The sequence below is a fragment of the Notothenia rossii genome (assembly GCF_949606895.1).
Source record: "Notothenia rossii genome assembly, chromosome: 7".
NCBI classification, from domain to species: Eukaryota; Metazoa; Chordata; class Actinopteri; order Perciformes; family Nototheniidae; genus Notothenia; species Notothenia rossii.
The window spans coordinates 76,256,838-76,282,744 of record NC_136905.1 but is presented as its reverse complement, the minus strand read 5'-3'; the positions used below and the strand labels follow the sequence as shown (position 1 = coordinate 76,282,744).

At 39.7% G+C, this 25,907-nt stretch overlaps 1 long non-coding RNA gene across 1 annotated transcript in view; it reads left to right on the top strand.

Annotated features, from left to right (window-relative positions):
* The first annotated feature begins 581 nt into the window (after positions 1–581).
* Positions 582–25,907, top strand: part of LOC307046301 — a 78,617-nt gene continuing 53,291 nt past the window's right edge. Inside the window, exon 1 of the long non-coding RNA XR_013810130.1 lies at positions 582–860. This is a non-coding gene — a long non-coding RNA (uncharacterized lncRNA). The remainder of the gene's footprint in view (positions 861–25,907) is intronic.

Here is a 25,907-nt window from a genome sequence, read left to right as displayed (position 1 = left end):
ACAATGAAGTATTTGCTCTGCTTATGACTTCCCTGTAAACACAGGTCCCATAAACTAAGGTGCAAAAATACAGCAATTCAAACAACAGTGAGGTATTCAAGTGGAAGATGTGGGTGTTTAAAGGGAGGCTTCATGCATACTCTTAAAATTCATTGGTATTATTGGTATTAGTTGGTGAAAAAAGCAATTTAAAACCGACAGCTTGTGTTGTGGAAGAAGTTGGCGTATCCAGATGCATAAAAACATTCCATTACAGTGAAGGTAAGATCCATCATTCAAAGTAACTTGAAATATCAAACAAATGGAGAGGTGTAAAGTACCTAAAAATATGCAGCAAATGTTTAGTAGGCTACTTGACTAAAAATAAACCTAAATAATCACATTTCATCACTTAGGATTAGTATTTAACGTTTATATGTATGAGCTATGATTGGTTTATAATCAGTATGGGGCGTCGGCTAAAACCACCAACAGGTGTGCCTCTTTTTTCTGACAGATCTGAAACAATAGGCTAATTTGATTTAGAAAGCTACCAACAAGGTGATACTTTGCTCCAGAGGCGAACCATAACAGAAGAAAAACCTTGAGAAAAAATAACAGGAGAATATGTTTATAAGTGGGCTGAAGAAGTATATTGTGTACATTTAAGTAACTGCAGTTGAAAAAGTGAAAACAGCGAGCTAGCAAGCTACAGCTAATGTTAGCCCAAAGTTAATTTAACGTTTACATAGGTAACGTTATCCTAACGTTAATGTAGCTAATGCTATCAAAGTTAAACAACAATAAAACGATTATAGAGCTGGATTTTGAGGAGTTGATGACCACGTTTGCCATAAAGCAGGAAGACAGGGCTTCTAAAGGTAAGAGTCATCATTTATCTGGTGCAGCTGATGGTGTTTTATGGATTTTAAGATATAAAGGCGAGCTAATTAATACCAGGTGTTTGGATACAGGTGCAATTGAGAAACCAACATTCACTCAATACTAGTACAATTCAAAGGTAGGACTATTTGTTTTTAACATCAACAGTTGTTGAAGTTCCTTCTCCACTGTTAAGATGTAAAGATCTATTTCTTGGATGTCCCCTAAGCAGATTCATACAGTCTGTTGGATTGTAATATTATTGTAATGCAATTTCTTTGGTTTTGTAATAATTTGCTGCAGTGGTGTTGATGGTGTTTGTGGGTTTTTTTCTTCACCTGAGTTTGAGCTGTGCAGCTGTGTTGGTCACCACACGGCAAAGCTGCAGTTTACTTCAAATTCAAATAGCTTTATTTACTTCTCTTTTCTCTTTCAGTTTTTCTCTCAACAGTGTGTTAACTGGGCAACTATTACATGTCTGGTCAGGTGTGTGTGTGTGTGTGCGTGTGGTGGTGTTGTTGACATCATGTGTGTTTTCTCTAGTTTGTGGTGTGATGTAGGATAATATAGGTGGGCGGTGGGGGTCATTGTGCCCCTAATCAGTGTTCAGGTTTTAGTCCAGACATGGGTTCATGAAAGCCAAAGTTACTTTCAGATAACACGGGTAACATCTGAGTGCTTTTTCCACTACCTCTTTCTTGCAGACCAATGAATGTATTAGTTTATGTGAGAATAATAATAAAAACAGTCCAAAAATATAATATATTATACGATATAATACTGAAAAGGCTGTAAAAGACCTTTTGTTACTTGTCAAGTCTCAAAAGTGTCATCTTTTTAAAAAGAAAGTGCAATTTGTTTCGCTAAATACGATTTCACTGGTCACATGTTTACACCCTGCAGGACACAGTCATGCTCGGGTGTAAATCTGTGAGTTTGTAGCTTTGTCATTTCACTTGTCAGTTTGTGAGCATCTGCTGTCAAAGCATTTGATCACCATTGACTTTGCATCACAGTTGGCCAGAACAATCTAGAAGGTTTGCCCAGTCAGCGCTGTTAACGTGTCTTCGCTCTTAATGGCTGTCTATTCCTCCAACATCCTGTGTTACAGTCATGAAAAGTCTTAAGAAGTAGGAAACAGAACGTCAACTACGATCAGGTGTAAATCTGCAGCAGCTAGGAAAGAATCTAATACCTTTAAGATAATAGAGGAGTACAAAAAGGTCAATATAGATTTTTAGTTCTTCTCTCAGTTGAGAATTGCAAAAAAATGTGCATCATATGGGACTGTAATGCCGTCTTCACAAGGATCTTATCTTGTTGTTATTGTCTAGACTCTAAACTATGAAAGGAAACCTGCAGGGATTGGATTTTCCCCATCATGCCATCGTCAGTTAAAATACCAGTTCTATTGCTGCAGGAGTAAAGGAAGCTGGATGAGGACGTCGGAAGAGAAAAGGTGTTAAAACATCCAGAGATTAGCACAGACTCAGACAGGGCTTCATCTCTTAATCCCCATCTTCCCCACAATGTCAGGGCTTTGGGAAGTAGCTTTACCTGCTGTGATATACGGAGAGCCTGACAGGGTGCAGATAATCATCACTTCCCCTGCTGACAGGAAGTCATTCCCATCCTTAGGAAGTTCCCGCATTAGATTGTCTTTTTTTAGGCCGTTTTAAACTGCTGATGTTTGCAGGAATTGTGACATCCTCAGGAAAAGTCTTGAGAAACACTCAGTCCTCGGCTTCCCGTCATCAACACTGTATAGGAGAGAGGGGAGCAATTAATGAGGGGATGATACAAATAAAAAAAACTGAAAGGAAGTGAACGTTTCACCTCTTCTTTATTCCTCAGATGTTCTGGTGTGAACTTCACGGTTGTTGATCAGGCAGCAGAGAAATCGTTCACTGGTGTCGTTTCCAACCCTCTGGGGATCTCCACACAGGAACCAATCAGATGTGCAAACACAACAAATACAATTATCATGGAGATTTCAGATAGAATCTCCATAAATTCTCGTGTAACAAGAAAACAAGATATGGGAGCAGACTTCATTTATTAAACTGCCTAATTGATTTTAGGGGAGACATTAAGTGTTAGAGCAGCAAAAGAAACATACTTAAGGTGATTGAAATATAAAAAAGAGAGAGATTTATAAACTAATGGAAGTGTAATCCAATCAATTAAATGCTTGACACCTCAAGGCTTGATCAAATTTGTAAATACAAATTATAATCCAATAAAGATCTCAGGCTAAAAAGATTATAAAGGGACAGCTGTCATAAATGTATGTACACTGTTTTGCAAAATCTGATGCCTCTTGAGATTTATTTCTTCATTTTCTAAAAATTAAATTAGACTAGATTTATTCATTATCACCAAAGAAACAGTCAATACAAAGTTCAAGAGTAAAGCTAAAGTAGGAAATGCTGTTTACAAAAATGTAATGTATAAGCTTTGGTTAAAATATCTTATGAATATATTGAAAAGAGCAATTTAATAATACAAAAACATATTCATTATACTTTATTGCTTTGAAAAGGTTTCAAATATAATAGTTGTGCTTGTTAACAGCAGGTAAAAAAGCAATGTAACCTCCAATGTCCACCGATCCGTGAAATGGAAGAAATATATCATAGTACAAGAACTAAATATATAAATATTTCTCCGAGTATAACCTGAAACTCAAATACAGTGAAATGAGCTTGATGAATTTGGACAGGAAATCAAATGTGGTGTTTAAGCTTGCCCCACACACACACACACACACACACACACACACACACACACACACACACACACACACACACACACACACACACACACACACACACACACACACACACACACACACACACACACACACACACACTAATTCAACAGGACAGACTGACGAGTGAGAAATCTTCCTGTGAGGGGTGTGAGCCGGCAGGGTTAGTGACAAATGAATCTGTCATCTCTAGCAATGTTGAGGTGTGGAGAAAGAAAATCCCTAAAGATTGTTTTTCTGCCACTAGAGTCCAACTCCATCGCGGTATTCATGGAGGCAACACACGAGGGAGAGAGTCAGGGTTTAAGGAGATACAACGTGAACCCTTAATGTCGTGTTTGACAAAAAATCAGCAGGAGACAAACGCTGAATAAAGTGTGGGGTTTATCTGTGACCAGAGGGGGTCCGATGAGCTTTGTTTTTTCTGAGAGCCTTTCAAAGCTTTCCTTCCAAAATATGCATGAGATGAATATTTCATGTTTCACCAGGGGGGCAGGCGAGGGAGACGGCAGGCTTTATGTAGCTGCAAATGGCCTAATGAGCTTTTTTCTTCTTCTTCTTCCTGTGCGATCATCTTGAACACATCCACACTCCTGCTGCGGGACACAAGTTGTCTGAGTAGATAGGAGCTGTCACTTCACCAACACCTCCTGTCAAATCAGCCTGTCATCCTGTACTTAGTGTCACAGTCAGCTGGAAAGAGGGAGGGGGAAGTCAAAGGCCATCGCAGTCATTTCTGTCCTACATTCATCGAAAGGAGACATGAAACAGGAGGGAGAACACAAATGGAATAAGTGTCACAGTAAGCTGAAATGTTCTGGGCAAAAGTCTAAGGTCATCAGGCGTTTCATTTGAAGAAGAATAGGTTGTACTGTCAGCTTTTTTTTGCAGATATAGAAGGAGAAAAAGAGACATTTTAGTGTTGCTGACAGTTGTTAACATCATTTGAAGTTGCAAGATGAGGTCGAAGGTCATTTGGATGTGAGCAGTGCAGTATTTTTGTTTTATCTCCAGCGAGGACAGAGACATCTGTGAAAGCTCAGGGAACGACGAGGCGTTTCACTGGACTGAACCAAAGGTTGTTTTCTGTAAAGGAACAAAAGGTGACCGTTTGAAGAAAATGTATTTTGTTGTGGAAGTGTGAAAGACTGGCTGAGAGAGATGTAGCAGCAGACCCGGAGTGGACTGTGTTTATGATATCATATGAAGTTGTGTCCAATAAGTAAATGCTTCTGTGTCCAACATCAATGTTCCGAGTGACTTCAAGTAGATCGAAACATTCCTAATTCTCTTGATACTGGTGCAGACCTTTATCTACATACATCAAATTCTTCATGGTGAGGTTAGGGACTGAATCACCTGAATATATATTCCCGGGTATAAAAGATTTACATACAGTCCGAATATGAGACATATTTCTTTTTTACCTAAGGACAAAGGATGTCTCATTTCCATTTTTACCAGACTATTGAGTCTCGCACTTTTTTATTCCTCACTCGTTCTGGAAGAGACATTTCCCAGCAAAATGATCAACTGTAAGGAAACTAGTACCCATAATGCCCAGGCTGGTGGTTGTGTGCAGAGGAGGCAGGCTTGACCCAGATGTCCCAAAGTGCCATTTACCAGCCGATCGCACTGACAGACGGCCCGCATGCTACAGCTAACTCTCCGCCATTAGTCACCCACACGTCCACACAGGCCGGAGCGCTCGATTGGCACCGAGCGATGTTTTATTTACAGAGCATTGTAACCAGTCATTTGGCTTCCAAGCATCGCTTAATCCTCTGAGCCGCCATCTGGGCAATCATCTTTTACTATGGGAAATATTCACCTTAACTGTCATCTCGCTTGGCTTGCTTCCTGTGAGTTTCTGAATTCAAGTGAAAGACATGTTGCAAGAATATTTATGCAAAGTAAAACAAAGTTTGTCCTTTTTTCTTAAGTATTAATGGAACGGATTACCGGATACTCCCAAGGCTTCCTAAAATCCTTGAAATTACACAATTGGTTTTGGAAAATGTACTTTTTGGTTGACCTACTCATAATTTATGTCCACACTAAGGCTGTAATTTAGATAAGGGCCTCACTGTGTGATTTAAAGTGATCACAGGCCACGAAGGTTGGGAGCCACGGTTTTATTAGCCCCACTTAACTAAACAAATTCCATGTGCTGATGAAGGCCAGGAGGTGTGAATGAAAGCTCTGGAACATGTCCATTAGTCTGCGTTTTGCCAAGAGATTTTGGTGAAACTGTTTTTCCAAGGTCATTAACTTAACTTCAGGTTCAGCCTTTTCATTCTTTTTGAGCTTTTCAGGCGTAAGAAATGTATAAGCGACATTATGTATGTGAAGAATCCTGCCTTTATACTTATGTACACTTTAGTGTGTGGCTTTTATTTCTGATTTCTCTTTGATAAAGTGATATCTTTATGGTAAAGGTCATGATTAAGGATGAAACCAATTTTGGTCTATTCTGAATTGAAATTGCATATTCATTCATTTTTTATAGCTTGGTCTTTCCTTCTGTTGGAAGGACTGAGTAGAGGCTGCTATAACTGCAGATTTATACTCATGGTTATGGAAGGATTACATAAGGGTGTTATATTTGATCGTCCCTATTGTTAGGTAGTCATTCCTTTTGCTATATAATGTAATTCTCTTTACATTTCCTGACTTATGTGAAATCCCTCTGGCGTTTTTGCGAGCTGAAAGTCTTGCTTTTAAATTGCTGTTTTATTCTGCTAAGGATTTGAGGGCCACAGTTATTTTTTCATGATACATGATTCAAACCTCTCTAACTAGAGAAACACATTTTCTGGGGAAACTCTGTAGCAGTGAAGCAGGTTTCCTCACTTCTCTCTCACCCAGGAGGTTATCTCATTGGAGCGGCTTAAAATAGAGCAAAGTTAAACTTGGCACCGTGACGCTTTGGGAGCCAGGCGCTGTTTCCAAACGCTGAATTTACACCGCCGGCTCAAGTCTGCCTTTTTTTACTGCATCCGTGACACAGTTTGGATCTTTGAAATGTTGTCCAAATAAATAGAAAATCCGACTCCATGTGGGTTTTCAAATTTAGCCGGCATATTTTACAAGTACAGGGATACAATTAGACTTTAGTGGTTGCTGCCTGATAAGGTAACCGCAAACTTTATCAGGTCGTTGGAGCAGCACGACTTATTCTAGAAAACTCTTCTGATTATTTGTATTAATTCTTAAAGCTTGTTTTGGTATACAGACAAGTACATACCATGAACCTGAACTTATTTTGCAAGTAAATATAGTTAAGTAGAGATGTCCCGATCTGATCACGTGATCGGGGATCGGAGTCGATCACGTGATTTTCAAAAGATCGGAATCTGGAGAAAAAAATCGGGAATCAGGATTTTTTAAATTTCTTTTAAATAATTTTTTTACATTTTGTATTCAATGTTACAAAACAAAAATGACCATGTTCAAGTCTTAAAGTCATCCTGAGGCCTTAGTTTTGGTTTAAAATTACACAACATCATGTATGTGTTGCTTCTTTGGGGCTTGTTTTCATAGACCTGATTGCTTATTTCTCTCAAATCTGGCAACAGAGTGGGCAGGGCGCAGTGTCTAATTGTAGCAGTAAGCTGATAAGCTTTATTTTTGCAATGCTGCTGTGAAAGAAAGAAGCTATATCCATGTTGGATAGAATATTCAATTTAATTTAAAAAATAACCTTAAGGGACAACTTGAATGCTTTTTTTCTTTTTTTTCACTTAATGCATTGCATAAAGATCGGATCGGGAAAAATCGGTATCGGCAAATTGTCAAAATCAAATGATCGGAATCGGATCGGGAGCAAAAAAAGGTGATCGGGACATCCCTATAGTTAAGTGTAAAGAATTTGTTTTTACCAATCTATTATTACCTCATTTGTACACCGTGCACGATATGTTGTTACATTGGTTTCAAATCAAATTAAAGCAAATATTGAAAGCTTTAGATTTTGGGGGTTTTATCGTCTTCTTTGTAGAGTCAACAACTCCTCGTCACATGATGTACACAATTTGACCCCATGGTTTTAAAAGTGTGATTTGTGGATTTGATCCTGCGGGTTAAATCTGTCTGCAGGGGCTCTCAGCCCGTTGAGCCGCCACGCTGTCAAAAATCTCCCCTAATTACCGGCAAGGTAAATCCCCCCGTAGAAACGGCTTAAATCAATTAGCCCACACTCTGGACGGATGGGCTCAATCCTCGCCGCCTTTCTCACGATCCTGCAGAACTGTGGGAAGCCGGTCTGATCGGCTCACCCTCCTGAGGCCTCTTCCCCCCCCTCCCTCCCTCCCTTCCTCCTTCCCTCCTTTTTCTCATCCTTCTGTCCTCGCCGCCACTGGCAGATCGAACGCTAAACAAACGGTTGAGCTTCTGTTGAAGTCTTTGCACAGTTTCCTCTTTATTGAAATTATAAAAAGATAATTTCACCGCTTACACAAATCAGGAGGAAATATGTCTTTTCATTAACATCACCTCTTCTTTAACTGCTGTCAACTTGGCAACTTTAGCTCAGGATTTAATGACTTTTCACACTCCACCAACTTCATTTGTCTAATAGGGAACAATGACAAATAGGGGCCGAGCATAATATCAGTTTGCTAATATATCAGGCAGATATTATCCTGATGGCAAACACTGGACTCTGGCCAAGTCCCGCACGGCTGCTAATGATGGACTATGTTCCCCGACAACAGCTACATATAACGGAGTTTGTAAAACCGTTCATGAGAATTCATCTTCATTATGCATTTCTCTCTCTGAATTGATGTGTCTAATTATTTCTCTTGCCAAGTGATTACAGTTAAAACTAAGGTGAAGTCTCTCTATCTTGGGGAGCTTGCTGTCTTTTGCAGAGATCTGTATTCCGATAGTTTTGATGCTATTTTTTTCTGCTTCTATTCTTTCTTATTAGCAAACTGGCACTATTGCATTGAAATGGGAAATGAAGTATTTATCAATGTGCACTGTGTGGAAAATGAATTATCAAGAAAACATAACATTTAGTTTAACACTGATTTGTTTATTATAAATATTAGAATCGATGTTTTGCTGCCACTGCTCATTTTCTAAGGACAGAACAGTGATTAAATGTAAATACTTAGCATTATCTAATATTCATCTTTTAGTTATATCATGAGGATTTCTTGGCCCTTGGTTTACAGAACTGCTGTTCAGTTGAATGACTTCACACCTTTCTTTGGGCCAGTTAAGGTTTTATTAAAACGTTTGATAGATTTGAAAAGATTTGCCTGTTGAAATAATAAACAGTGTATCATCAAGGCCCGGGAAGCTTACCACCTTGGCTAAACTATTTCCTGGGAAACCCGAATGTTTGGGGAAATATACTTCCTTCTGTGATACTGAAGGCAATCCCCTTACGTCAACTGGACCATGTGACAGCCTCAACACCTAATGGAGGTTATATAAGTCTGCTTATGCTAAAGTGGGGTCATTTAACAGAATAAAGCCCCCACTGGTGTCACTACTGTACTGTATCCCATGTTGACTGCTCATTTGTGCTGCTTCTTATTCCAAGCCCGAGAGGTCTTATCACACTTTTGCCATGCGGAGCGTTGAGAAGTAATTACAGTGCGGTGTGTAAGTAGCCTATTTGGACAGTGACATGCAGTATTATGTATTGTATTGGCTCTCTGCTTTGGCTAAGTGGAATCTGAATGAAAAAATGACTGAAGTGCTGACTTCCAGCTATACATTGAGGGTGTTAAGATCCTCACTTGGTAAATATCTAGAATGATTGCCCTATTTGTTGCCTCTGCCCTCTATATTCAGGGCTACAGGGCTAGGGTTCGTACACTGTGAACCCAATATACTGCATGTATGTAATCATCCTACAATTAAACCTTATGATATCTAACCTAAGCAACAACACATGATCAAACACTGAAGAAAGCAAATTAGCATCTGAAACCGGCTGCTTTGACAATATTCATATTATAAGGAGTCCATACTTCCTAAGCTTCTATGCAAAGCTTTGCAGTAGCTTTTAGCAGGACTCCATGTCAGGGTCAGTTAAAGGTTTACTTGTACCTCCAGATTTAGTGCCAGCACTCTCCACTCAGCAGCTTAAACTGGCAGCAGCTTTTCGGTTATTAAATTAGAGATTAAACTTTGCTGATCCATGTGGAGAAAAGGGTTGTTGCAGAAGCAGCAAAAAAAGAAAAACAGGATTCAACAGGGAAAAGCAACTGGAATAGGAGCACACAAATAGAATGTAAAATAAGCAGGAAAACAGAATCCAAACGATTGGAGGCTTATGTAAACATATTCTGCTGAGACTTTCAATATGCTAAGAAGGCTGCAAGAGTGGGAAAGAATATCTACGACCAGCATTTACGGATTTATCTACAGACTTTTCTACTTGGCCTGAGCAAATGAACAGAAAAGGTCAACAATAAAGCTAGAGGGTGTGTTTGCAGGAATAGTGAGCGCTTGTGTTTTGTTATTAGCCCGCTTCTCTACCTGCAGGCCAAAGTAAGCCTAAAACCCCTGGAATGGCTCTGTCCTTGTTAGCAAAGATTGTAAGATGTAAGCCCTTGTTAACCATCAATTGCAGAAGTGAAAATGAAAGTAAAAATGCACCCATCATCCCCGTCGCCCTACTGGCTTTAAGAAAGTCCAACAGTGACCAGTCACGGCCCGTCTACACAGCAGCGTTACAAAATCTTCCAACGCTTCTGCCCATTCACTTTGAATGGGGTGACGTCACGTTGCCTCGCTTTTCGCCGAACTGCATTCTGGGGAAGCAAAGCGAAGATTTCCAGGATTTCCAGGATTCAAAAGTTGAGCAATGTTCAACTTTTGAAGCTGAGGTGGAACCGTCAGCCAATCAAATCCTGTTTATGCAAATCTGACAGTACAATCACTAACCAATCAAACCGCGTGCAAGCTGGGAGAGCCAGTTCATTTCCTCATATTCCAAACGAGAAATTAGGGTAGCAAATCACCCGGTTCTTTAAGACCAGTAACTATTTACCGGGATACAAAACGGAGGAACCAGGCATGGAGGGAGGTGGCAGAGACAGTGGGTGAAACTGATAGGTTTTCGCCTGTTTGGGGATTTTATATATATATATATATATTGCTCGTATAAAATCCCCGGGGTTTTTTGCTTTGTATGTCGGGGCGGGAGATTAATGTGATTGGTTGTTGGTCGCGTTGCTCGCAAAAAATCCCCAAACTTTCAGACACGCCCACCTCCAAGATTCTCAAGATTTTTTTAACGCTGCTATGTGGACGGGCCGTAAGGGATAAGAAAGCTGGAAGAGACAACAAAAACCATACAAACAAAAGCGGCATAAAGTATTTCGGGCTGTTTTGAAAGGTTTACATTAATATGCATCTGACCTCTCCGCCCCGAATGTAGCGTACTACTGTAGAGGAATTTTTATTTAGTTTTTAGTCATTGTCTACTAGATGATGAATCTTCTGTGCTGCACAAAACATATCTGAGAGATCTCTTGCAGCAGGATTTCTCTGGGTGAAAATGATTGAATCTGTCAGAGTTTCATCAGACCTTTTCTCTACAGTCAGAAGTAATACATGCCCAGACCGAAAAACAATAACACATCAACTAGAGCAGCTTTGAAAAGTTTTTGGGGCATTGAAAATGTCCTTCCTTGTTTAACAAGATGAAAACCATGCAAACCTTCATGTACATTTTCAAATCAAAATGCTCATGTTGTCATGTCTAGCATTAGTTAATCGGTTATATATAAGCATTCATCTACGTACCGTGGTGTGCGAGGGGCTACGTGCACCATATGTTACGAAATGACTTTTATTGTCAGATCTGAATGTGTTCTGCATCACAGCACCTCCAAATATACACGCCTAGAAACAAGGGAACAGACGTCTGACAATACAATCCCGGAAGACAATATAGTCGAGACCCTTTTCGATCAATTGAACTGTCATTAAATTCCAAATTTGGTTTCGGGCTTTATTGGTGCTTCAGTCTAACCATATTAAATCATGTAACCATGTGTCTCCAATTTGATGGCTCTTCAGGACATGATTGGGTCTTCGTAATCCTTGAGCAGATTTTCATTTGGTGAAGCAGTTTTGAGTTGAAAGCGGTGGACACTTGCATTATGTAGTATTTCAATACTGTAAAAACATTCATTACAGATGTGAAAAAGAGAAGACTTTGTCGACTCACACCAGACCAAAGGCTGTGAATGAAACACATTCTTTGTTTTGTGCTCTGAACCCCAGTAACTGTCCAATTCAGCAGAAATACACCAACAATAGAGTTGTTGTAGACTGTGTGAAAACGATATGACCACGTGAGCTTGAGTTATCTGATCATGAAGTTTCCACTCTCTAAACATGTTTGTTGGGGTTGGTGGGATGCTCCTCCCAGGCATGGCTGCCTCTGAGTGAACTCTGCTGTACTGGACCTACTGCTTCACACACAAGACACACACACTTGGCACAGAGGATGTTTACAGACATCCTGCCTGGGAGCTGATTTTCATCCCTTGTTAAAAAGAAAAAGCAGACATGTTTCTGCTATTCTCGTATTTTACTACACGTCTTGCCAGTGTGTATTTTCACCGCCCGGGGGTACAAACAGTGAAGCTTCCCCTCCGTCCAGACAGACAACGTGGGAGGGGAGCGGGGGACAGACAGACATGTGGGTGTTGGGTTTACCAGTCTGGGGGTCCCGTCAGCGGGGAGATAAATAGTTAGCTATCTACCCGTCAGAGCCGCTGGCATGTTCTATGTATGGCAACACAACAGATACTTCAGAAAATCCAGGTTGATCCTCTCGCTGCGCCCCAGAGGGCTCCTGGTGTGGGAGGAGGAAGAGGAGGAAGAGGAGGAAGAGGAGGAGACCTTCGTACCGGCTCTCTGAAGCTATAAATATCAAATATGTGGGCAGCTCGGAGGGAAATATCCAAACTCAATATAGGAAAATAATATCTATTTCCTAGACTTTCTCCCGTCTGAGTTCCTCTCAGACTGGTTGTTGCTCACTCTTTTGTTTCTCCATCCTGTCATTTGACAGTAACCAACCATTCAACTTTTTTGAACCTCTTGTTCCAAGTGTTGTGAACAAACTCTCCAGCATCCTCTAGTCACTAGTTCATTCGTTTGGCCTTCAGATCTGTTGAAAAGCAGATTGTAAGAAATACTGTTAACCGAGTTAGCGGAAGCCATCTCTCTATATTGTGGTACCAAATGCTTTTGTTTATTTATTGAGAGCAAATATACAGACCCTTGAGACTAAAGTGAGCTCTCAGTCTCTCGGCACCCCACCTTCCCTCCACCCTGTCCAGCCTGAGCAGCTGTGCACACAGAAACATTCAGCAGCTGAATCCATTCTGCTCCAATTATGGAGGGAATCAGGCAGTACCTGAATGTTTGCCTGCAAACAGCTGCCGGTTCCACACAGCTCAATTATTAACGTAATATTCATAATATAAAATCAACATATTTAATAATCCATTTTAAATGTTGTCTATGCAACTATGAACATATATCATTACCTTACCGTCTTACAGTCTCATACCAGTCTTTTATGATAACATTGCATTCAAAATGGTAATACATTCTAATGTTATAATGATGTGTTCACAATTTTTTTTAAATTATTTATAAATCCAGTTGTTAGAAGATGTTTCTACATTAATATATGTTATTATGCAAATGGGAATAAAGGAGTGTATGTTTCAGTACTGTACCAGTTGTTTAAAAAAATAGTTATAAATACATTGAGATTAAAATGTGGAATTTCACTGGTACTGCATATCCCGTATTGTGACCTACTTACTGTAGAGTGCATTGCCAAGACCTTAATTTGACCTATGTTAAAAAACAGTGACTGATATACAAATCCTTCCATTTCCTGAAAAAAGTTTTGAATCATTAAAAGAATCTGGGCTAGAATCAGACTAGTTTCACAACTTATTTTAATGAAATGAAAATGTCATATTGCAGTCTTTTAATGTAATATATATGAACGAAATGATCTGCATTGTTAGCAGAGATGGGGTGGTTATTAAAAAAAAAGTAATATATTACATATTACTTTTTTAAAAAGTAATATATTACACTACTTTGTTACTTTACTCGCAGGGCCGGCCCGCCCCTCCCTACAGGCAGATCACGCAGACTGCGACGCACCTACAGTGTAAGCGCGCCACAGTTTTGCGGCAAATGGGCTACTTGTATCTACCTCTGGAACTAGCTAAATTAGTTATACATATATTTATTCTTCACTGTCGGGTCAGTCATTACTGGATCAGTGAGCTGCATGATATACTGACAGGCTGTCAGGGGAAGGAGAGAGAGAGGGAGAGAGGAAAAGAGAGCGCTTCCGCTAATTTCTCCGTGTTATTATCCAAAGTTAATGTAAACTTGAATAATGTACTTCATTTGAATGTAATAATTATGTTGGTTGTTGTTTGTAGAAGCGCCAGTGAATGAGCCCCATTAACTAAGTTTTAAACATCACTTTAAATGGAAGATCCCCATAGCCCCCATCCAATCCATCGGATCGGCCGATACTGATTCCGGCGATCGGCCCCAAAATTGGCGATCGGAGCATCCCTACTATCTTTGAATGCATGTTATCCAGTAAAGGTGTCAACATGCTCCAGCCTCGAGCTCCTCAGTATTCATTGTGTGTAGTGACAGAAGAAAACAAGTGATTGTGATTCTGATAGGCAGACGGACATAAAAAGTGACGGACTGACTGAAGGATGGAGAGACAGAATAAGGTCAGGGCACACAGAGCCAGCATCATTCAGATCACATCAGCAGCTCACAGGATAAAGAGGCAAACAGGTGCACAGAGAGAGGTTGATGGAGTGATTTCTTAAAGACATAAAGAAAAAGGACGGGTATATTGAGGTGAAGAATTGACAGGATGACCTGCTGGAAGAGAACGTCCTCCAGCCGGATCATAATGTGTAAATAAACCTCCAAGTTTATCTGTCAAAGTCAGACACAGAGACCTGGGACTGGGAGGCTGCGTCCATGTAGACTCCTAATGCAAAAATGATAATTATTGTGCTTATTTCAAGTGGTGTAAAAACAAGTGCATACTGTAGCTGGTGAGGTTTAGAAGAATGTGGAACAATTTGCACACGGGTGGTCCTAAACACCAGCAAGAACATCGTGTTAATTCTGGACGCCTCATTTCCCAGCAATTAGCAGTGATTATAGAAAAAAACTCCCAAGTTTTCAGGGTTGGGTGACATTTCTTTGTTCCATGGATTTCTCTGGGTTCTTTGCTGCACTGGATTTCAAGTTTCTTTTAGCTTTTTCTGATATGTTTCTCAAACACCAGATATAAGGGGCCTCCGGATAGCTCACTTTCTGAATCCGATGAAATAAATGTTGATTTGAACTGGAAAAGTAACTTTTTTTTTTACATTCTGATGAGGAGCTTAACAAACGTTTTGATATGTTCTATCACCTGAGGCTGTCAGTGTTTCCCACATCAAACACAGGATTTCCTTCTCTCCATTGCAACCTTTATTCCAGAAGTCTCCTATCAGCCATTTCATTTGAGTACTAAAGCAAATAATTGTGGTTGAGCTCTATTTAAAAACAGGAGCATCTTTCCAATAACACATTTGAGTGGTGATTTCCAATGCCATTCCCTTTTCATAGCAAACTACTGATTGTTAAATCAGCCACACATAAGTAGAAAGAACAGGGAACTAGCTGGTATTGCGAGGAGGCTGTGGCTCAGTGGATAGTGTGCTGGACTTCAAATCAGGGGATAGCGAGTTCGAGTCCCACTGCAGTCAGCATGTCGTTGTGTCCCTGAGACACTTCACCCCACATTGCTCCTGTGGGGATTGTCCACAGTACTGAATGTATTTTAGTCGCTATGGATAAGAGCGTCTAACAAGTAATGTGTCCAAACTTTTTTCACCGAGGAGGGCCACATACAGAAAAACATACAAAGGGCTGGGCCGCTCCCTAGAGACGAGGTATATTGCCTCATAAGTTAAGTTAGCAAAATCAATCAAATGTAGGTCAATTATGCTTAATACTTGAATATGCTTTTTTGTTTAAACAACAGCCTACACCACAGCTCTCCAGATGGTTTCATTTATTGTGTTAGCAGCTCATTCCTTAAAACAGAAGCCTCAGATTGCTTATCATGAGAGGAAATAGAAAGAGTTTATTTCAAGCTTGTTATGTAAATAAGTTATTGAGCTTTTTTTGTATCAACTAACATTTGTATTCAGCTTTAACTGACTGAATGTATTTGAAGTGGGCTTCGTAACACATGAATACTACTGTGCAATATGTGTTTTCATCTATATTTAAGAAGTACAAGACGAGCTCAAGTTTCATTCGTGGGCCATATTTCATTATACCTTTCGAATTAGCTGAGGGCCGATTTCAAAATGGCTCGCAGGCCGCATTTAGACACCCCTGCTCTAATGTCTTAGAGGAATTCTTCCTATTTTCCCGAAAGTTAACGGTGAAGTTAGCTGATTGTTAAAGTCAACAATGTCTGGATCGTGCCAGGCTGACAAAACTGAAAGACCAATGTTTAGATTTGATTTAATTAGCGATTATATATAAACACAGTTTTGGATGGAAGGCTCTAGATGTGCTCTCCATCAACATGTTTCTATTTCCTCCCATTTGTTCTGTGTATCTGAGGGCTGGATAAACAGACAGACTGACAGACCGATAGCACCAGTTATAAAGACAAGCAGATGGAGGCAGACATAAATACACAGACTGCAGCTCTCATGCTTTTATTTGGCAAATTGCCTTTCAAGTAATTCAGAATTGCCTTCTCCTTTTGGACGCTTGACTTTGTTTTACTTTCTATCTCTTCTCTCTTGAACTTCGTTGATCTGGAATGACTGAACATTTAGAAAGATGTTGCATTTCCCCACCTTTTCATGCTCACCAGGGGCGTTTCCTGGACCTGGAAACATTCGGGGCTTAGCCCACAGTGGCGGCGCCAGAGATTTCTTTTGGGGGTGCTGTGGGGTAGCTTGACGTTTCATAGAGTGTGCTCAAACATTTAGAGTTTCCCATTAATGTACCGGGCGCTACAGTGGAATGTTCTGCTGCAACAATCCTCACGCACATACACAGTGTACCCGCGACTGTTACAATGAAGGCTCGATATCAGCTCACAGCATATAGGTGCAAGCAGAGGTAAAGTGGGCGAACCTAACATTCTCTAGGGGGGTCCTCACTTCCTCTAGAGGGGTCCGGGGGCATGCTCCCCCGGGAAGATTTTAGAAGTTAAAAGCATCAATCTGGTGCACTTTGAGAGCAAAATGAAGAGATCTATGGATACATCTCTCAACACCCAGATGAAACAGAACTGTAAACAGATTTATTTATTTTTTATGGATATTTTACAAATCACTCCCTTTTAAACTTTATTCCTTGTTACTGTCATATAGTATTTCATACCTGTTTTTCATTTATGCTCTTATTTTCTTTACGACTATAATGATCGTATGAAGGTGTGCCTCGGAAATAATTTTTTACATAATTTGTGACCAAACCGTTTGAGACCCACTGAGATAACTTAGACTTAAGTTGACTATATTCTATGTCTTGAATGGTTGTTAACACATCATTGTAGTGCAGATATAAAAGTATATTTTGTCGAGGCATTGAGACCTTTTCCTGTTTTGTTTATCCGCTGCACATTTCCTCCTGCAGGTCTTCAGTTCTTGGAGGTTTTGTGCCATAAGTCAGGGTGGACACTAGTGTTAGTTAAGAGGTTTGATTGTTGCAAGACTTTCCTGATTGAACATAAGATATAAATCTAATTGAAAAAACCCAACCATTTGATCACAAAATGTTTTGTGTTTTCATTCTCTATGAGCACAGAAATCAGTGTTCTCCCTTCCTCTTTTCTCTGAGTCTCTGGTTTCCTTTCAGCACATTTCCTCACTTATTTCCCTCCTTTCGGCCAAGTCTGCCAACTCTCATGCAGATCTGAGCTTGGACAGATGGTAGCGAGCAAAAAGTGTTTACTTGCACACAGCTCCTAACAAAACGAGCAGATGCCTGCAGAGCCGCAGCTCCCCTCCAATCACCATGATACCCAAACACGCCCGACAGGAGGAGGAGAGATAGTTCTGTGCTTTAAAAGAGGAAGAGTTTTAGCTTTCCCTTCAAAATACACACACACACACACACACACACACACACACACACACACACACACACACACACACACACACACACACACACACACACACACACACACACACACACACACTTTATTTCCAGTCACAGTCAGTACCAAACCTGACTTCATTTGGTGTCTGTGTCTGTTTCTGTGCATCTTGATATTATTTCCTCTCTGTCTTTTTTTGGAGTGAGATGTTTTTATGCCTCTGGAGATTTTCTGGGTGTCACAGGCACAATAGTTTGACGCTTTTGTTGTGTGTGCGCAGATGGAATGCCTAAATCAATGTGAGTTTTCTGAGGGAATTAAATGTATTTTTTCTTGTGTATAATCGTTATTCAGATCCACCTTGCATTCAAACCAGCCTCCCAGTAGACACTGAGTTGTCGGTAGATCAAAAGATGTCTAGACGTCTAGGTTATACTACATTAGCTTCAAATAAAATGATTGCAAATGATGCCTAATTAGTATAAAGGAAATCAAATATCCTGATATTCTTGACCAGCAAGTTTTGATATCATTGTAGTGACGATTTTATAGGGTTCTCATTGATGCTTTCACAAATGGATGCCTTGTGATGAACAGTCACCAGCAATGTCAAGGTAAGGACTAAGTGGGTAAGGGTACAGAAATAAGCATCTTGAATAGTATTAAATATATTCAGGAAATTATGCACTTTATTGTATTGTAGCCTTTAAAACAAGAAAGAAAGCCCAACACATTACAATTCCCAAAATCTAGGAAAGTAACTGTGTTTATAAATTGACAAATACATTTCAATTTACCAGACTAAATTAGAGCAATATTGAAAATGGTTGCCCTCGAGCGCAGGTTATCATTTTGTTTTTAAATTGAGCAACCGCTTGAAATTCAATCTCCCATTGGGGATAAATAAAGTATTTCTCATTATCCTTCTGAATCTCTGAAATGAAGCCTCTGGTAAGTCCTTTGAATGCAATTAACTGTCATGGCAACGGGTCACAGACAACCTTATAATGACCGGAATATTCTTTGCAAAATCTCGTAAGATATTAAATAAACAGTTGGCGTTGCTTTCTCTGGGTTTGAAACCATTAATCTATTATCGTTAATTAATGCCCACCTGTCCCTATCACTTTATCCATCTTTGTCTCTCTCCAGCTCCCAGCATCCTTTGCAGCGGTGATCCTAATCAGTTCCTCTCTGTAATCATGTTGATTGGCACCCTTGGCGGCACCTTTGATTAACACCACAAATCCTCATTAGCTATTCAGGAGTTGCATGTTCGAAAACGCAAACATTCAAATTCAATCGGGAGTGAAACATGACCCCCCCCCTCCCCCCCCCCCCCCCCCTCCACACCTCCCCAATTATTCCATCCTGCATCTGGTGCGGTGTTCAACATAGAAGTGGCTCTAATGAACCGCTAAAAATAGATTTGAATTTTTTGGTTGGCGTGGAGGGATTAATTTGCTCCTGAGAGCATTGAGTGTAGATCAGACTGTCCTTGAGAAAACGTCCACATCCACAAGTTTATGAAAACGCTTGCGGTGTGAATCGAACTGCTTATAGATTATTGTGTCCGCTCTTTGCCCCGCGATTGATACCACACTAAGAAGCTTTATCACCAACATTAAATCTGTTCGGCAACATCTCAGTCATTGATTCTGAACACATTTTTGAAGCATCCACTCAATGTTTTTATGTTAAATGAACCAGATTGTCTCTTCAGCTCTTTTTATTTATCTGCGAATGTAGGCATATAAATTATACTAATAAGAGTCTTTCAAACGCAGAGTAAGTTGATTTTCCTCTCTGTTGTTGCCTTGAGAGAAGCACCTAGCGGCTATCCAATTCCCTCCGCTCCCCTAATTTGCGAAGAAGACTTTGTGCAGAATATTCATTAGCAGCCATAAATATCTTCTTTCTGAATATTCATGACTGCAGGGAAAACATCAGTTGAAAAACACAAGACAAAACATGGAGGAACAAGGTTATTGTCTATTTTCTTCTGGGACAAGAGAGCGATGGTACTCCCCTGCATGATTTCTGCGTACATGTGACAGGGGCACGCCATTACTGACTTTCAATAAACACACATGGTCGGTAATATTTAGAAGACCTCAGACTATCCAGGTAGTTGGAATAACCTCTTATTTTTGCTACTTTCAACACAACCATTTCCTGATTCACTTGCCTCCTAGAAATATATTTAAATGGAAAGGAGATTTGTTGTTAATTTGAATGAACTACATCTACTGTGACATAACTCAGGCTGCATCTACAATTACTCCCATTAGTGATTTATCCATTTGCTGTTTTTTTCTTTAAAACTCTGAAAATAATGAAACTATTGTGTCATTTTCAAGCGCTCAAAGGTGATGTTTTAAAGGCAATTATTTTCCAATTAACACTCAAAACCCTAAATATATGTTATTAACATTCACAGACAGAAAATACGCCTCCCTACATCAGAGAGGCTTGAGCAATATTAATGTTTTGCTGCAAAAATGATTGAACAATATTTATCTATTAGCAAAACTGTAGTGGTGAACAGATTTTTTTTTCAAAGAGTTATTTGATAATAACAGAAAAATAAATACCTTGGATTGGACATTTAAAATGAATTAAAATAACTAATTTGACTCCCACCAATGATGAACATTTCTGTCCCACCTTCACTTACTGCCATTAAAGGTCTCCTATTATGCTATTTTTAGGCATATATTATGGGTCTCAGATGTATACAATATATTCTACATATTTATGTATAAAATACATCAAAAAGGGCATTTTGCATGATAGGTCCCCTTTTCTAAAGCAAATATAAATGATTTTGTCTTAAAACATGATGTTATTCATCACCATAGGAAGTTATATATATATTGTTTTTGTTGTGTTTTTTATGGATTCACCAATCACTCATAGTACCATGCAGTACATTGGATGAAACATCAAGTTGGATGAAGAGCTCTAATTGATTCCCAGTTTTCATATGCTGAACAAATTCAAACTGACAGTTTATTTACATTCACTGCCTGAGCAGAGGTACCACTTCTCCAGTATAATCTGTGAATGTACAGTAAGCAGCAGAGTATTTGTTTACAGGCTGAGCAGGCCTCAGTATCATTTCCCTGCAAGCTGTCGTTGTCAATTAGGCGGGCGGAAAGTGCTGAGCGCAGGTCTGCAGGAGGGAGATATCAAAACAACAAACTGTAATGAGAAGCCTCTCCACGGGACCGCCAGCCAATCACAAAGCTCCCCAGGTAGATATCAAAATGATGTCAACCAGGCCTCATCTCCTCCAAGGGGCTGAGCCTCAGCCTGATCATTTACCTGTGTTCCCCTGTTGAAACAGAGACAGTTATCTGCATCACCAAAAACCTTCAGTCTGGAGAGATTTGTGTTGGAAACATAATAATGCCTTTCAAGAGAATATAGCGGGAAACAAAACCAGTGCAAGACAAGACTAATGACACACTATACCATCAATAATCACTGATAATAGCAATATGTGTATGTTTAGCATTCAGTATGTCTTGTCTGTGTGTGGTTGCAATTAGCCAATCATAGCATGCTAAGCATCGTAGCTGTGAGCATGTTAGCATCATGATGTATTTCAACATAGTACATTGTCGTACAAATTCAAAGACATTTATTAATATTGTGCAAGTAAACAATAAATGAGGAAGTGATGGTGTGTATCATTTTTGGGATATATCAATCAACAATATAAGTCCCAGAATGATATAAAGAAAATGATTATTAAACTCAGTCAAACAGGTATATGATCATAGGAAGCCACTTTTGCAGCCAAACTGTTTTTGCTATGATGCTTTGTTTAAAGTATCTTGAATAGTATCAGTATCATCTTTTTGGTGTCTACGCTGGGATCCTAAGTCGTGGCTGATCCTGTTGCTGCGGTCCTGTGTCCTGGATCCTCTATCCTGAGTTCTGGATCTGGGTCCTGGACTTCGAGTCGTGGCTGAACCAGTCTCTGCGGTCCTGCCTGACTCTCATCATACTACTTCCCTGATGGCTCCCACAGGATTGTTGACATCCTCGTGGATTCATCTTCTTATTATAGACACATGCATTTCCAAACCTTTGGACTACCTATGCTGTAAAATGTATTATCTATTCGATTTACACACGGCATTTATTGCACGTCTGTCCGTCCTGGGAGAGGGATCCCTCCTCTGTTGCTCTCCCTGAGGTTTGTCCCATGTTCCCCTTTAAACTGTGGGTTTTCTCTGGTAGTGTTTCCTTGTACGATGTGAGGGTCTAAGGATAGAGGGTGTCATACTGATATTCTGTACAAACTGTGAAGACCACTGAGACAAATGTAACATTTGTGATATTGGGCTATATAAATAAACATTGATTGATTGAATACACTTCTCATTTAGTTCAGCTCCAAAGAAAGAAAGAAGATGAAACTAAGCAATTGTCCTTTATCTCTTCTCACCTCCATTTTCTTTGACCTTCACTTTTTCTAATTCGACTGCACAGGATAATAAGAGTATTTCATCACGTCGCCTGTAAGCCGCTGTGGGTCCGTGACTGAAATGTAAACTCTGGTAACTTTGTCATTGAGTAAGTGAGAAAGAACTTAGTAAAAGAGTTTTCAGGGATCATCGGTGTGTGTTGGACTGAATGTAGATTGTTCTGTAAGTGAGGAGGGAGTTGCTCCATCACTTTGTACAATCATATTGCACTCATAGCTTGTTCTTCATGACTAATTGCTCAGTAAATAATGTGAACCCAAACAGAGGCAGCTGGGAGTCTAGTGCGCTCATTAGGACGAGAGGCATCGCTGAACGAGGAGAACAAACACAACCTGTGATTACTGGGATCCAACGCCGGTGTTCCAATCAGAACAAAAACATTTACCTTTTGATGTTTTTAAGGCGTTTACTTTACACCCTTATCAAAGGAGAGACTTTCTGTAAAGACCAAGAGAATTGTAGCAACCAACATTTATTAATGAATACTTTATAACGGCACAATGACCTTAATTGCATACATTTTCACAATGACAAACTGGTAAATAACAATTTGCATTCTTTGCTCTTAACAGGAAACGATTGTCAGCATGCAAAATAGTTACAACGTAAACTTTTGTTGCCTCTATTTGTTAGTTATAGCATTTGATGAGCTGAGTTTAAGACGAGTTAAAACATTTTTTTATTAATTTTAAAGTTAAATGGTAAGGGTAAGAATAAACTTTTCATCTGATTCCACCATTCTGTAATGTCCAATGCAATTTCTTAAAAATGTGGTTTACAACAATGTTTAGTTTTTGTTTAGTGCAACATACGACGGTAGAAGAGAGTCTGAAAAATAGAAAGAGGCTTCCATCAGCTAGGGCTGTCCCGAAAACCATTTTTCGGGCTCCGGATATTCGGTAGTAATCAGCAGCGAATATTCAGATATTCGTGCACGTTTTTATCATGTGTAACGTTACCGTTTAAACTGCGGATAAAGCAGCTTCATCATGGCAACTGGACAACAACTAAGCTAAGCTACTACTTAGAGCATTCAGGTGACTTCTTATAGTTGTTGTGCCCAGAGTTTCTATTAGAATTGCGATCTCTCTCTCCTGTCAGATTAGACTTCACTCGCGTTTATGTCCATATCGATCAGATCTAGCTATTGAAAGCGATATCAGCGCCCAAGCTGAGATTGTATATATTTCCGCATTTTAACATTGCAATTAAAAAGTATAAATAAAGTATAAGAATGTGGCAATTCGCCTTTATTTATAGCATACATTTAGGAAAGAAACAAAAAACGAATATCCGAATAACGAAATTGAAAACTGAATAGTAGGCCAACGACCGAATATTCGGATATTCAGGTACAGCCCTACCATCAGCGAAACAACATCTATAAACCTAAGATTTAAATGTCTACACTCTTTAGAAAAACGGGTAAACCCTGAGTGGGTAAAAATGGGTCACTGCCTAAAACAGAATAAAAAAAAGTTTGTTCTCACAGTTTAACGTTGTCTTCTAAAATAAAAGTCTGCAAAGAACAAATCACTTATTGAATTCTCAAAGCTCATGCATATTCCGACTTATGATCAGACACAGAGGTATTGTCATTTTTGTATGTTATTAATTATAAACCAGTGCATGTAGCACCTTTTAGTGTAACTGCCTTCTCCTGCTCACGCTCCCTCTTCTCCCTCAGTACTTTTATCAAGGTTGAGCTAAGAAGTTCATTCCTGACCTTGAAATCAGCCATTCACTGCAAGATTACTAAATCACATTCTACCTGCTGTAACAAGCTGCTGGTTTAAAGCAGAATTATACATTGGGATATAGATTTATTTTGACAATGGGAAATATCTACTTGAGTGTCTTTTAGCAGCTTTTCACCACATTTATTGGTCCAAAGTTGAAACTTAAATATGCACTAATTGCTGCAAATATTTTTAAGGGCAACCGATGCATTTCGTTTTTTATAAAACAGTGAGTTGGTCCTGCCAGCAAACACTTTCCAATCGTGGGCGTCACTGTGGGGAGAGACTGCTGCCTCCTCCAACATATGAGAGCTCAGCAGAGAGCTTCACTGCCAGCAAGCACAAGCGTCAGAAAATAATTTGAAAATGGGTGAAATTCTCAGTTTGGATTTAAACTCATTTTCTCTTTCAACACTGATCATTTTTTTGGAGAAGCATTGACTTGCTAAATTCCCATTGAATATATGCAAATCCCCCCACAATGGCTACTGTTGCAAAGTGTTGCGTACTGTAAGCCAGCTAAAGCGGCGTGCTTGAACCCAAAGCAGCGCTCCCTTCAGGTTTCACAGCGCCGTAGTGGCATGGGTAGCTTGACACCGGGGAGGCAGGATGAATAATAGATGTGTGTTACTTCACCAAAACGGATGAATAATTCAGCAAGGGGCAAGGAGGGTGTGCAGAGAACAGAGACGCTGAGATGACCGAGCTCTACGTGCCGCTGCATGCTTGCTGAGTTTAATCTAAAAATACAGACTGACATGTACTGTAAAATGCATCAGGCCACACTCACAAAACATACTAACTGCAGGGAGACAATGTACATGCACTCAAAGACAGGCACATTCATCCACCTACGCATATGTAGCCTGCAATACAATGCACAGGCCCTCAGAAGTGTTCCTTGGTGAGGCCTGGATTACACAAATTGAGAGTGCAGTGCAGGAGTTTTCCTGCACAGAGACCCCAAAATGATAGTGAGCATCTAATCCTGTGACCAAACCTCTCAGAGAGTGCATGTCGGGGCCAAAGAGGGTTTAGGCGGTTTAAGAGTTTGGCATTGTGAACGCTAACTCCTGCACTGCAGTGATGATACTCCATTTTATAAACACGTGAGAGAAAATCCCTTCTCCTTTCTTTGCACCGCACTGTATTCAGTGTTACTCTGAAGTGAATCATTTTGGTAATGCAAGTCAACCACAGTTGTACTATTTCATACTGTTATTCATTTTTAAGATCAATCTAACATCTTTTCAACTGCTTGTCCTTTTGTCTGCATGCGTGTTTTTTGGGCCACTCTGTCTATACAACAGCACAGAGTGTAACAATAGAATTTCCCCAAGGAGATCAGTAAAGTGTTGTTATGTTCTTTTAAGTTTGGTTTGACTTTCTGCATGTGAGGCTTGTGAAGAAGTTCCTTGTTCAACAACAAAGATATACAACTTTTTATGAATCTTCTTATCTGATGCATGTGATCAGGCCTACAGTAGTAGACTGTGAACATAGCATATTAAATAATTGATAACATTAAGTTATTGTTCTTTATCTGATCGCTAAGTGTTCCCATAAACAATTAGTGCTATGATAATGTGTTCCTTTTAAAACTCATTACACCACACGTTACTCTAAGCACTGAGTCATGATGAGCATATAATGTCATATTAAGACCTTTTACTACTGGATTCTTCCGGTGTTACACTGCCCTGTTTAGCATTACAGCACAATGTGGTGATGCTGTAGTGTTCTCCCTTGGTCAGATTCATTTGGGTGATTGTTTAACTTTCCATAAACATCTGGTGAAGATTTGACTTTACATTTATGCCGGGTAACTTCTACTGACAGAACGTTTGACACCTGTGACTTATGAAACATTA